The sequence below is a fragment of the Oryctolagus cuniculus genome, chromosome 1 (genome assembly GCF_051225735.1).
Source record: "Oryctolagus cuniculus isolate XC-2025 breed Fujian yellow rabbit chromosome 1, ASM5122573v1, whole genome shotgun sequence".
Taxonomy (NCBI): domain Eukaryota; kingdom Metazoa; phylum Chordata; class Mammalia; order Lagomorpha; family Leporidae; genus Oryctolagus; species Oryctolagus cuniculus.
The window spans coordinates 127,901,741-127,916,582 of NC_142867.1; the positions used below are offsets into that span (position 1 = coordinate 127,901,741).

The 14,842-nt window shown below is 45.9% G+C and overlaps 1 long non-coding RNA gene across 6 annotated transcripts; it reads right to left on the reverse strand.

Moving 5' to 3' along the window:
• Nucleotides 1-1,503: 1,503 nt before the first annotated feature.
• Nucleotides 1,504-7,186, reverse strand: LOC149128614 (uncharacterized). 6 transcript variants are annotated; one of them, XR_016222082.1, is made up of 4 exons: nucleotides 7,003-7,186; nucleotides 5,553-5,722; nucleotides 2,186-2,231; nucleotides 1,504-1,680 (listed from the first exon to the last, which is right to left on the reverse strand). It is a non-coding gene; the product is annotated as an uncharacterized LOC149128614 (long non-coding RNA). The 6 variants fall into 6 exon arrangements; XR_016222087.1 differs by having other exon boundaries at nucleotides 2,186-2,236; nucleotides 5,553-5,700; nucleotides 7,003-7,185; XR_016222077.1 differs by having other exon boundaries at nucleotides 5,553-5,700; nucleotides 7,003-7,184.
• Between the last annotated feature and the right edge of the window lie 7,656 nt (nucleotides 7,187-14,842).

Genomic DNA, 14,842 nt, shown 5'->3' on the forward strand with positions numbered 1-14,842 from the left:
CAAGCCAAAACAACCCACACTCCATCATTTTGAACTGTGGAAAAAGTTTAACCAGTTCAGCATGAGCTATGAGGTCCAGGCAAGGAAAGGGGAAGGGGTAAGGCTTTGATTCCTGCCATGAGCCATTGAAAAGGACAATAGTGGGTAACATAATACAACCACCTTTTACTTTTGCCTTTGGGACCCAGTGATGAGAGATCCTGCTAACAACCTATCTAGCCTACCTAGCCAGCTATCTACTTTACCTGTGCTACTCACTCCAGGGACATCTGACTACAAGATCTACCAACTTCTTAGCTGCTCCCAGCAGAAGGTTGGGAGAGCAACACACCTAAATGATATGCCTCTAGGCTGGACTGTCTAATCCACTTCCTCGCTGAAAAATCACCACTTTCCATCTTCATTGCAATGTCCTAAACTTCTAACCCTGGTAAAAATTTCTGAACCAAGATCTTCTACCATCCCTACTCCTAAATTAATATCTCTTGCTGCATCATTTGCTCCATAGTTTGCTGAATCGTAGTACTTACTCTGTAATAAGCCTCTCATATTTCAGACTTTCTAGGACACGAATCAGGCTCCTTATCAGCACTAATTTGAGAGCAGCTCCAGATTCTATTTCTTACTAGTCCCTGTGGAACGCTTTGCTCTTAAAGTAAGAAAGTTAAAGGCTTTGTGTCTGTGGAAGAAGGAAACTTAAAAGCAGTCAGGCAAGCTGAATAACTAGAGTCATAGTAACTGCATTAAGATAATCCTGAAATGGTAGGGTAGAAGAATTCACTATTATTACCAAGAACCTCTAAGTAATGAACACCATGCTTTTCACCCACATACCAAGTGTGTACCTGCCTCCTTGGGTTCATGCATGAGCCACATTAAGCTGCATCCTCTAGAAATTCTGGGCACACATCTTCACTCGCCCGAGTGGATCAATAATAGCATTAAGTTCTTCCATAACTGCACAATGCTCACACCCTTGAAGTTTGATCTTGGGGTCTCCCATGTACATGTGTGCCTTTTAAAGCTCTTTGAGCTCCTGAGAAGTCTTAACAGTGTTGCCTGTCACTCAAGTGACAAGAACGAGTGTCATGAGTTATATTTTGCATTGACTTAGCCCTTATTAGAGTGCTATGTTCCATTTGGGGATTCTAACTTTCCAAAGGCACAGAGAATTTGGAGAAGGTCCAAGGCAGAGCAGTGAAAATGATTAAAGGAGTGGAGAGTGAAAATCCAGGAAAAAGGTTAAGTGAATGTGAGTGATTTGTCAAAGGCAGAGGGCAGGCCAACTATCTTGAAATAAAGAAGACATTATTCTAAGGAAACCAGAGACCATTGCTCCCGATACAAGGATATACCAGAGAAAGATGATCTTAGATGGTGTTTGAATACCTTAGTCCAGTCTAAACATATATTCACTAACTTTTTCAAACCATTGAAAGCACATAATGAGATTTCTGGTATACTCATTTTCTGGTGTATTCAAGAAAAGATGATTTCCATCTATTTTATTCTTTCTAATAATAGGATAAAGAAACTGAGTCCCCCCAGAGCCAACAGCCAAAGGCCATCCAAAAATTAACTTGAATTCAGGACTTGTGGCAGCACATATAAGGGTCTTTAACTTCCACCACTGCTGCCTCAGCTGCATTCCTTACTCCCACAGGCTTAGGTTGGTTCCATCTGGAAGAAGAGCGACACATTATGACTTGGGGGTGAAGTGGTAGTCGTGCTGTCATTTATTTTACTGTGAAAAATCAGGAAGGAATTATTGTAATTGTCTCCAGATCACTGGAGTTTGCCAGCTCCTAAGATATTTAGTGGGGTGAATAATCCAGAAAGCCCGTCTACAGAGGGTTAGGAGTGAAAGGGGTGAGTACTCTATGTATCGCTCAGGTGAAGTCCATCCGGAAGTGGAGTAGAGTCGCACACTTGGACCCAAGTCTACAGGCAAGCTTTACATTTCAATATCATGGCATTCAACTCCCAACAGCAAGAGCAGTTCCTCAGGGAACACAGAGAGCGTGTGAATGCAGGGTAAGAGTGAAGCATCTCTTAAAGAAGGCAGAGGAGTCCAAGAGGAGACCTACACCAGGGGTAGTTCATGCAATTAAGTGGGACAATTCTCATGAAGATACAACAGGAATAAACATTTACGCATTGACAAACACAGCATTGAAATACGTACAGGAAAAAGTGCTTGAAGTAAACAGTGGAAGACTTTAATAAAACTCCTAAACTGACAAACAAAGAGACAAAGAAAAAAAAACAGCTGGTGGCAGAAGGTATTTGAATACTATTAATAGTAATATGCTACATATTTGTAATAATATTAACAAACATGACTTACCCTTAGTCTTCCTATCTGCATATTTGTATACATGTATAGAGAATAGATTCTTTTTCAAAGGCTTATCAAGCATGGATAAAATCATGATCATAGTTTGACCAGAAAGAAAATGTCAATTTAGCCCAAAGCATATAGGTGATGTTCTGACATTAATTTAATAAGGCTAAATATCAACATCAAAAAGGATAGAAAAACAAGTAAACACATACTCATTTGAAATTGAGTAACACTTGGAAATAATTCATATACACAAAATGTATTTAAAAATAAATTTCAGGGCCAGTGTTGTGGCAAGGCAGGATAAGCCTCTGCCTGCCATGCCACACCCCATTTGGGCACCAGTTCATGATCCAGCTGCTCCATTTCTTATCCAGCTTTCTGCTAATGCGCCAGAGAAAGCAGCAGAAAATAGCCCAAGTGCTTAGACTCCTGCACCATGTGGGAGACCTGGAAGAAGCTCCCGGCTTCAACCTGGCTCAGCCCCCACATTGTGGCCATTTGGGGAGTGAACTAGCAGATAAAAGAGTGTTTCTCTTTCTCTCTCTCTCTCTCTCTCTTTTTCCCTCCCTCCCTCCCTCTCCCTGTAACTCTGCCTTTCAAAGAAATAAAAAATAAAACTTAAAAAAATAAAATACAATAAATTTCAGAGTGGACGTCCAGCCTCATGGTTGACACGTACATTCCACATTAGAGTGACTAGATTGGAGTCCCAGGTCTGATTCCTAATCTCAGCTTCTTGTTAATTCAGAACGTGGGAAGCAATGGTGATGACTTAAGTAATTGGGCTCCTGCCACTCATGTGGGAGACTCGGTTTGTGTTTCCGGCTCTTGGCTTTTGCCCTGGCCCCTCCCTGGACACTAAAGGCATTTACAGGGATTCACACTGTGGAGCACCAGGTTAAGCCACAGCCTGCAGCTCTGCATCCTGTATGGAAAATGGTTCGATTCTCAGCTGCTCCATGTTCAATCCAGCTCCCTGCTAATGTGCCTGGGAAAGCAGCAAAGGATGGCCTAATGCCCTGGGCCATCCCAGGCACTGCAGCCAAGTGAGAAACCTGGAAGAAGTTCCTGGCTCCTGGCTTCAGCCTAGCCCAGCCCATCATTGTGGCCATTTGGGGAGTGAACCAGTAGACGGAAGATCTCTCTCTCTCTCTCTCTCTCTCTCTTTCTCTCTCTCTCCCAACCCTCTCTGTCCTTCTGTCTCTCTCTGTAATTCTGCCTTTCAAATAAAGAAATAAATATTTAAAAAGAGAGAGAGAGAATCAGCATCAGCATATGAGGGCTGATTCTCTTCCTGTCTCTTTCTCTCTCTCTCTAAAATAAATAACTTTTTTTGACAAGCAGAGTGGACAATGAGAGAGAGAGACAGAGAGAAAGGTCTTCCTTTACCATTGGTTCACCCTCCAAATGGCTGCTGTGGCCAGCACACCGCGCTGATCTGAAGCCAGGAGCCAGGTGCTTCTCCTGGTCTCCCACACGGGTGCAGGGCCCAAGCACCTGGGCCATCCTCCACTGCATGCCTGGGCCACAGCAGAGAGCTGGACTGGAAAAGGAGCAACCAGGACAGAATCCAGCGCCCCGACCGGGACTAGAACCCGGTGTGCCGGCGCCACTAGGTGAGGATTAGCCTATTGAGCCGCGGTGCTGGCTGAAATAAATAACATTTTAAAATAAATGAAATAAAAACAAATTTTAGGCTACATAGATGAATGATACTGGAAACACTGCCCCAAAGCAATTTTCAGAGAATTATAAGACCTTGGTATTCCAGGAAGCCAAGAAAATAGAGAGTCAAGGAAGGACTAATCAGCAGTAGAAGTAAGTACAAAACAAAGACTAAAAATGTTCATCAGATTGATGAGAAAAAGACCATTGCTAAAATATTTTCAACAGGCCAGGATGGTGCTTTTTTTTAAAGATTTATTCATTTATTTGAGAGTCAGAGTTACACAGAGAGAGAAGGAGAGGCAGAGAGAGGTGCAGAGAGAGAGTGAGAGAGAGAGAGGGAGGGATAGGGAGAGAGAGAGAGGGAGAGGGAGAGAGAGAGAGAGAAAGTCTTCTATCCGCTGGTTCACTACCCAGTTAGCCACAATGGCTGGAGGTGCACCGAGCTAAAGCCAAGAGTCAGAAGCTTCTTCTGGGTCTCCCACATGGGTTGAGGGGCCCAATGACTTGGGCCATTTTCTACTGCTTTCTCAAGCCATAGCAGAGAGCTGGACTGGAAGTGGAGCAGCCAGGACTCAAACTGGTGCCAATAAGGGATGCCAGCAACGCAGGTGCCGGCTTTACCCGCTACGCCACAGTGCCGGCCCCAGGATAATGCTGGCTTTTTTTTTTTTTTTTAAGATTTTATTTATTTATTTGACAGCATTACAGATAGTGAGAGGGAAAGACAGAAGAAAGGTCTTCTGTCCTCTGGTTCACTCCCCAAATGGCTGCAACAGCCGGAGCTGTGCCGATTGGAAGCTAGGAGCCAGGAGCTTCCTCTGGGTCTCCCATGTGGATGCATGGGCCTAAGGACTTGGGCCATCCTCCACAGCTTTCCCAGGCCATAGCAGAGAGCTGGATAGGAAGGGGAGCAGCCAGGACTAGAACCAGCGCCCACATGGGATGCTGGGACCACAGGCAGAGGATTAACCTACTGTGCCACAGCACCAGCCCCATGATGCTGTTTTAACAGAATGATTAGCATACTGTTTTGTAACAAAAGAAAAGGTGAGGAAGTAGAGATACAAAGTTTAGGACACTATTTTGAAATGTCTAGACGAATATGAGAGAAAAGAAGTACTTCAAAATGTTTATGGAAAAATAGAAATAAAAAGATTTATTTTGGTGTAAAAATATTTTGAAATCCATGCATATGTATCATATGCATTTTCCAGAAGTTGTAAATAACTATAATATGCATGAATTTCAAAAACTTTTACAGCAAAGTAAATATCTTTTAATGGCATTTCCCATGAACTTTTGGAATGCCCTGCATTTGGGTAACTAGACAGGGATTTAGGACCAACAGAAACTTGTTTGATTTCTATTTATTGTTTTTGAAGAGGAGAGGCTTGGGTGTACAGAGTACGGGCATGGGAGCACTAAGAAGAAAACAAAATGAACTTGGAGACAGAACTTGAAACCATCAGATGTTCAACTATACCCAGAGAGACATGGAGGAGATGGACTGAAGGTCACAGGTGCCAAGGTCACTGACCTTGAGTGATGGAAGACACACTTCATCCTCTCAGACGGGAAGCAAATAAGTGAGGAGAGATGCGTGGAATCCGCAGTTATGTGCAGGCCATCATCTTCTCCATGAAGAAAGAGTGAAGCTCATCTTCCAAAACTGAATGTGGCTGAGGCTGACCAGGCAAAAAGATCAAACTAATAACAATAATGATAGAATGACTAAATACTGGCTTATAAATATGAACCAATTTAACTTTATGAGGCAGTAAGAGCTCCTTGAAGAAAGAACGCTACGTATTATTATTGCCATCTTTAAAGACGAGGAGTCCAAGGCACAAATAAATTGCTTCAGTAAATCACGCAAGTAGGTGAGGGCAGGGCTGGAGTCTGGAAGCCAAGCTCTCAGACGCTATGGCGGCTGCATGTGAATGTTCAATTAAGCCCGAATTCTTTCTGTGATGGAGGCTTAAGGCTTGAGCACAAAATACATGGGTTTATAAGAGCAAGCACGGCTGACGCACCAAAGTTGGAGTGCATCGCCAACTCTCCCGGAGCCGTGTTGTTTCTGTTCACCGCAGCCTATTGATCTCTGCTGGAGAAGTCACCGCAACCTGGCCCAACACGCCAGCCCTCCATCAGGGGTAATTTATAAGCCTGTTGAGAGCGGCTGTGAAACTGATGAACCCAGCTGGCGGGTGGAGCAGGTCCCATGATTGATTCACTCTCCGTTCTCCAGCTCAGCCATTTCGCCCTGATCAGGCCAGGCTGCCGCGCTGGCCACATTCATCCATCACCTGTAAATATCATCAACGCGGGGACCGCGGGCGCCATCTTTGGCACCTTGTTTTCTTTTTAGCGTCAGCAGCGCGCTGGGGCTTAGGTGCACCTGTCTCTTGAATGCCGACTCGCCCTAGCCACACCTGGGAGAGTCCGCTTGACAAGAGGCACAGGTGGAGCTGGCTACCTCCAAGGAAGGGAGACAGGAGCTCAGAATCCCACCTTGGATGCCTTCTCAGGAGAGCTTTTCTAATTAGGACATGGGTGGGTGGCGAAGGAGTCGCCAGCCTCGTGACACCTGCCGCACAGCCAAACGAGCATTTCTGAACTGCTTCCTCCGGAGTAGCCTTTTAGAAAATGCGCTGTAGATCCCTAAAATACAGTGGCCTATCTCTGTTTTCTCCTGAACAGGCTTTATATGTCACTTATAAACAGCTAAGAATATGCTGTCAGGAAGCCAGCAGAGGCTTTGTGGGGAGAGAGCCGTGCATATTGTCACAGCCCTGTACACAGAAAATGTGTAGAAGGAGGAGAAAGGGAGAGTGTCGAGGAAGAAAAGTGTGCTTCATCCAGAAGTAATAGCCAGATTGGGGCTTCCACACTTCCTACTCTCAGAGCCAGAAGTTAATCTCATCTCATGTGAGATTTCACAAACAAAATGATATCAGGACCAGAGAGGAAGTGGGTGGGAATCATACCCTTCCAGAAACATGCTGTGCGCAGACCACATCCCCCTCGCAGACGGAGGCTCTCACTAGCCAGAAGGTTGCCTGCTGACTCACGGCTCCAAAGAGGTCCCCTCAGCCCAAGGCATCAGTGCCCTAGCGCATATAGAAGCTCCTTGACTCACAGCAGGGTGGCCACCAGGTAAACCCACTAATTGAAAAATGCATCGGGGCACAGAGGGTTACGCAGCTGCCTGTGATGCAGGCATCCCATGTGAGTGCCAATTGGAGTCCCGGCTGCTCCACTTCTAATCCAGCTCCCTGCTAATGCACCTGGGGAGGCAGTGGAAGATGGTCCAGGTACTTGGGCCCCTGCAACCAATGCGGGAGACCAAAGTGGAGTTCCCGGTTCCTGTTTTCCACCTAGCCCAGCCCTGGCTGTTGTGGTTACTGGGGAAGTGAACCAATGAGTGGAAGATCTCTTTCCCTCTGTCCCTCCCCTTCCCTTTCTCTCTTTGAAATAAATAAAATAAATCTGCCTTTGAAATAAATAGATGTTCTTAAAAATGCATTGAGTATCCCTCCCCTACTATACGTTGGTTCTTGCCCCTTCCTGACCACAGGGCTGACTGGAAGCTGCACTCAACCTCACCGCACAGCAGCATGAGAAGATCGGGCTGTATAGCACTAGTCTGAGAAAAGATCCAAATTCAAACTGTAAAGCAGTTTTTAGGGAGGGTTTTTGCATAACCGTGAGGTTGAAAAATCGTAAGTTGTTCCATCGAGAGCTGAGGGCCTGGTTCCTTTGTCTGAGGGGCAATTCTAGAGGGTTCTTAGCGTCCAGAACTCCCCCTGGAACATACGGAGCCCTTTGCTGTGGCTACATTCATCCTCTCCACTGCCCAGCTGCCTCTCTCACTCCCTTATGGGAACTGAGCCCAAGAGCGCTCCGGCTAAGCCTCTTGCTCTAAAGTCACCACATCTGAATCTAATTACCAAGAACCGGATTCTCAACACCTGGGTAAAGGACGCTTCAGAGGTAAAAGTTGACTATGACATCCAACACATCAGGACTAATGAAATGAATAGGGGCAATGCGATTTTTCAAAGAATTTATTTATTTATTTTGAAAGAGTTACAAAGAGAGAGGATGAGGCAGGGAGTGGGAGAGAGATCTTCCACCAGCTGGTTCACTCCCCAGATGGCTGTAACAGCCAGTGCTGGGACAGGAACCAGGAATTTCATCCGGGGTCCCCCACATGGGTGGTAGGGGCCCAAATATTTTGGCCATCTTCTATTGTTTTTCCTAGGCCATTATCAGGGAAATGAACCGGTGACCATATGGGATGCCAGTGTCACAGGAGGTGGCTTTATCACAACACTGGCTATGCAATGTGATATTTTCTAAATGTAACTAATGTTGTTAAGACACTGTTTTAAAATCAGAAAGGTTTAGGTAAGAGAGAAATAGCTTCTCAAAGCAACTTGTTAACTGCGAGAGACATTGTTGGAAGTTGTGGATTCACCTTTCCTCAGTCTATATCAAGTCTTTTTCTTTTTTTAGTATTTATTCATTTATTTGAAAGGCAGAGTGAAAGAGAGAGAGAGAGAGAGAGGTCTTCTATCCACTGGTTCACTCCTCAGATGGCCGCACTGCCAGAGCTGCACCAATCCAAAGCTAGGAACCAGGAGCTAGGAGCTTCTTCCAGGTCTGCCACATGGGTGCAGGGGCCTAAGGACTTGGGTCATCCTCCATGCTTTCCTAGGCCATAGCAGAGAGCTGGATTGGAAGTGGAGCAGCCGAGACTCAAACTGGTGTCCGTATGGGATGCCGGCACCACAGACGGCAACTTTGCCCGCTGCACCACAGCGCTGGCTCCTACATCAAGTCTGAACTTCAAGTCTGTGGGGTCATCACAGGGGAAGCCTGCTGGCTCTCTTGCTCCTTAAGGTTTCCAGGTAGTAGAAATACTCTGGTCTCCACCCACGTTTAACATGTCTATTAAAACAAGCATGGAAAATGAAGGGAAAGAAAACAACTTTTAAGAAAGACAGGAATGCCGGCACCGCGGCTCATTAGGCTAATCCTCCACCTTGTGGCGCCGGCACACCGGATTCTGTCCCGGTTGCCCCTCTTCCAGGCCAGCTTTCTGCTGTGGCCTGGGAGTGCAGTGGAGGATGGCCCAGGTGCTTGGGCCCTGCACCCCATGGGAGACCAGGAGAAGCACCTGGCTCCTGGCTCCTGCCATCAGATCAGCGCGGTGCGCCGGCCATGGTGGCCATTGGAGGGTGAACCAACGGCAAAGGAAGATCTTTCTCTCTGTCTCTCTCTCTCACTGTCCACTCTGCCTGTCAAAAAAAAAAAAAGACAGGAAAAAAGAAAGGGTAGGAGGATGGTAGGAGAAAGTAGTGTGCTGATGAAAAAGAATAAGACACATCCATCTGACACGAGGGTCCCCAGGACAGTGTGCCTTCCCTTTGCTTCCTTGGCTATGAAGCACGTTGCCCTCCCACAATTTGGAGGTGCATATTTTTGGAAACACATGGCCAACAGTATCCCAAATTAACTGCCTTATACAAGTCACAGGCCTCTGACTATACTGCAGCCACTTGGTGGAGCCCATAAATACACCATGAAAAGTAATTATGGGGCTGGTGCTGAGGTGCAGTAGGTTAAACCTTTGCCTGTGGCACCGGCATCCCACATGGGTACCTGTTCGAGTCCCAGGTACTCCTCTTCCTATCCAGCTCTCTGCTATGGCCTGGAAAAGCAGTACAAGATGGCCCAAGTGGTTGGGCTCCTGCATCTGCATAGGAGACCCAGAGGAAGCTCCTGGCTCCTGGTTTCAGATCTGCACAGCTCCAGCCATTGTGGCCATTTGGGGAGTGAACCAACAAATGGAAGACCTTTCTCTCTGTCTCTCCCTCTATTTGTCTGTAACTCTACCTCTCAAATAATTATATAAAAATCTTTAAAAAAAAGTAATTACACCTTGGCACTTATTCTTTCTAGTCATAGTAGAAGCCACTTGGAATAACTGGATGACCATTGTCTTACTCATTTTGTGGAATTTCTGTTACTGTGGGCCCCTGAGTTTGCCACCCATTTTTTGATAGACTTTTGACCCTCTTTGCTAAATATTGTATTCCAATATTTTCAAATTTTTTTCAAATAGACATGTATTGATTCAATTCTTCTGATCAAGTGAATGGTACAAAAATAAGAAGACTGGGACTGGCTTTGTGACATAGTGGATAAGACCACCACCTCTGATACACGAATCCCATATGCATGCTGGTTTGATTCCTGGCTACTCCCCTTCTGATCCAGCTCCCTGCTAATGCACCTGGGAAAGCAATGGAAGATGGCCCAAGTACATGGGCCCCTACACCAATGTGGGAGACTGAGAAGTTCCTGGCTCCTGGCTTCAGACTGACCCAGCTCCAGCCATTGTGCCCATTTTTGGATTGGAGCAGATGGAAGATCAATCTCTCTCACCCTTCCTCTCTCTCTGTAACTCTGCCTTTCAAATAATTAAATAATAAAAAAAGGCATAAGCAACAAGCGCTGTGGTGCAGTAAGTTAAGCCTCCGCCTGAGGTGCCGGTTCATGTCCTGATTGCTCCTCTTGAGATCCAGCTCTCTGCTGTGACCTGGGAAAGCAGTAGAAGATGGTCCAAGCACTTGGGTCCCTGCCACCATGTGGGAGACCCAGAAGAACCTCCTGACTCCTGGCTTTGGATAGGCCCAGCTCTCGCCGTTGCAGACATTTGGGGAGTGAACCAGCGGATGGAAGACCTTTCTCTTTGTCTCTCCCTCTCGCTGACTGTAACTCTGCCCTCAAAGAAATAAATTAAAATACACATATATATTTTTTAAAAAGCGTGAGTATTACAAAGCACATTAAACATAGAACTCTCCTCCATAGAGGCTTGCGCCGTTGGTAATAGTCAAAGGGGCACAAAGAAGAGGATGAATCCACTCACACTCTACAAAGCATGCAAGGAAGCAGAGAGCAGGTGGAAATGGCCAAAATTACAGAAATTCTGGTCAGAAAATGTGGATTTCATGGCAAAGAAGTATATTGTGAATTTATTTAGAAAATCTCAATCACCAAGCATTTGTTCTGTCCCAGTAGGTGTGAAAGAAGCATCTGTGTTACTGGACAATAATTCCCCCCTCTTTCTTCCTGTTTTCCAAGAATTCCTAAAAGCCAATGCTATTCAAGAAAATAAGAAATGGGCCTTCCCTCTTCTCTGAAATCTTGTAGGATTTCCATTTCTTTTACTGCCTTCCTTCTCAGCCTGGCCTTTCATTGTACTTGGATGAGAGTAGATTCCCAGGGGTGGGGCTCGAGGTAAGAAATCATTTCCCTTGGCTTGAGGGTAAAATTGGGTTTCCCATGTTACATAGACTGCTGGCTGACATCTCCATCAGTATTTACAGATGTGTATACATGGTACTGTCCACCATTAAAAACTGTGCTTAATGGATCACTTAGTGGAGGATTCTATGGTTTCCCAAATGTACTCCTCGCAATTTCACTCCAAAACTATACCTGGAAGGTGACTGACACTCTGGGAATGTTGCAGGAAGTGGGATCAAGAATAACTACATTGAAAATTAGCAAAATTCTACCCATTACCCCCATGCCCAAACTCTAGACTCAGACTCTTCCTTATCCTGATCATAAAACACCCAGGGGCCGACCCTGCAGCCTAGCGAGCAAAGCTGCCCCCTGCAGTGCCGGCATCCTATATGGGTGCCAGTTCAAGTCTGGCTGTTCCACTTCCAATTCAGTTCTCTGCTATAGCCTGGGAAAGCAGTGGAAGATGGCCCAGGTCCTTGGGCCCCTGCAACCAAATGGGAAATCCAGAGGAAGCTCCTGGCTCCTGGCTTCATATCAGCACAGCTTTGGCTGTTGTAGCCATCTGGGGAGTGAACCAGCGGATGGAAGACCTCTCTCTCTCTCTCTCTCTCTCTCTCACTCTCTGTGCCTCTGCCTCTCTGTAACTCTTTAAAATAGGTAAATAAATCTTTAAAAAAAAACACCCAGCAGTAAGGAACCAGCAAAAATCAGAGATAACAGAGCCCCTCCCCCCCCATGGCAGCAGACTGCTTTCATAGGTTCCAATATTCTGGGTTCAATCACCTACTTCCCAGTTACCTCAGTTTCTCCAAATGTCAAGGGGAGGTGATATTCAAAGCAGGTGAATTGATAAGATGAATATAGACCATTAAAACCTAGGAGAAATGAATGATTGAAAAAAAAAACAGTACAATCAACTTATTATTTTCAAGATTAATATAATACATTAAAGCATGAATTTCCTGACCCACTCACATGTTTCCTGGAATCTCTTAAAAGTCCAGCTTTTCTGTAAATATGGAAGAGGGAAGAATATATTCCTGAGAGGAGAGGGCAGGCAACTTGGACAAGAGGGATGCAGAACAGCTACAGTGATGCCCTGTGGGAAAAACAGACCCAGAGAGCAATGCATGCTGGTGAATGGTGATGTCATAAACCCTGGTTCACTGAAGCAACAGAAAGCCACCAGGACCCTTGCTGTGCACCCTGGGGGACTGCAGAGAGATGGACACATTTACCCAACAAAGAAAGAAGGGAAGTTCTGCCAAGTGCTCCCTCGATGTTTCCGGGGACACACCTGCTCTGCAGAGTCCAAAATCCTCCCATGCTCAAGTCCCTTATGTAAACGGCACAGTATTTGCAAATAACCTAGACACACCCTCCCCTATACTTTAAATCATCTCTAGACCACTTAAAACAGCTAACACAATGAAAAAGCTATGTAGAACATTGTTACTTTATTAATGAAATAAAAAAATATGTTTATGAAATAATAACCAGGAAAAAAGAAGTCTGGACCTGTTCAACACAGATGCAATTTTGTTTGCAAATATTTAAGTCTGTGGATGAGGTTACAGCGGGCCCACTGCCCTTGCCCCGCACCTTGGACCAACCCAGGTGGGATGCAGCTGTGCTCCACGAAACAACCCAGGTGGGCTGAACTACACTGCAAACACTCCAGAGATTTCAGCAGTCCCAGGGGGACAGTCACGTGTCACAGGAGTCCTTGCAGGTAGGAGACCAGAGCCCTACGACCCCCTTGCACACACTTGTCACATAGCCGACATCTCTAAGTCTGTTCTGCACTATGCAGCTGCTGAGCTGTGTGGCAGCCCAGCCCTGAGTTTGTGGCGGAGTCAGCCTGGTGGCCCCCAATCCCCATGTCTCCAGCAGCTCTGTCACAGCAGTCACAGTCGTTGCACGCCGTGGTTCTGCAGAGTGTCTGCTAAATGGAACAGTTAATTCAATAACCCCACTTCATTATCGATATTTTTCCCCTCAAACCATCCTGTTGGCTGGGATTTTTATCTCCCATTGAGGCTGCATTCCTTTCGGTTTGAGAATTGCTATTATGTGTGTTTGTCATCCTACTAATAATGCAGAAAGTATCACAGTTATCAACTTGCTGAAAAGTCCTCTTATCACAATGTTCTCGTGTCTCCAAACATCAAACCCTGGCAGGAAACCATTCAAAGAACCGAGAAAGGTTATTGTGTTGCCCGTCACCCTTTAGACTTAATTTGTCAGGAAGGAGCACTTACCAAGGTCCCTGGGGTGCAGAGCTGTGTGACAAGATTGGAGAATATGTGCGGCTTGCTCTGGAGACCCCCCCAAGCTCCTCAAGGCTGGGAAGCCAGGCTGTTTAGCAGTCAGAGGGCTGGTGAAATGGAATCTTCCAAGAGGTAAAACTCCCCAAAATTAAAGAGAAATGATTTTAGGTGTATCAGATTCAACTAAGTCTGACGAGCTCAGGGAGAGGTTTGGGGTGAAAAGATGGCTGGTGGGGGTGGCGCTGTAGCACAGTGGGTTAAGCCTCCATCTGCAATGCAGGCATCCCATATGGGTGCCAGCTGGTGTCCTGACTGCTCCTCTTCCGATCCAGCTCTCTGCTATGGCCAGAGAGAGCAGTGGAAGATAGCCCAGGTGCTTGGGCCTCTGCACCTGCATGGGAGACCTGGAAGAAGCTCTTGGCTGCTGGCTTCGGATCAGCACAGCTCTGGCCATTGTGGCCATTTGGGGGGTGAACCAGTGGATGGGTGACCTCTTTCTCTGTCTCTCCTTATCTCTGACTATAACTCTACCTCTCAAATAAATAAACAAAATCTTTTAAAAAAAAGATGGCTGGCATCATCTACTGGCCAAATCTAGGTCAAATAAGACCTTCAGAAAGTTCAGGGACAATCCTAATGTCCAGAGCTGTGGGTGTACCACTAGGGGAAGAACCAAGGACAGTAGGTGCCAGGGACCAGAGAGTAGAAACTATTTTTCAAGAGCATGGGTGAGGGGGAGTTAAATACCAGAGTATTTCAAAAAATCAGAGGAAAAGTAGGATTATATAACTGATGGGACAGGAATTTATCCCAATGGCTGACACTCATATCCCACATGGGAGTACTTGGGTTTGATGGCCAGCTCTGGATTCTGACTCCACTTCCTGCTAATGCACACCCTGGGATGCAGTGTTGATGACTCAAGTAGTTGGGTCCCTGTCATCCACTGGGAGACCTCAATTATTTTACTGGATCCCATCTTCAACCTGACCCAGCTGTTGTGGGCATTTAGGGGATGAGCCAGCAGATGGGAACATTCTCTCTCTCTCTTTCTCTCAACTCTCTCTCTGCTTCTAAATAAAAACTAACTGTTACAAATATTTTAATAAGTTCATTTTGGTGAAAAAATTGAAATTCATGCATAACTTTTTTCAGACTGTGCATCTTCTGTGAACTTTGAGAAGACCCCCTCATTTGCATTGATGTCTCTGTTCCCGTGAGCCTAGCTGTGGGG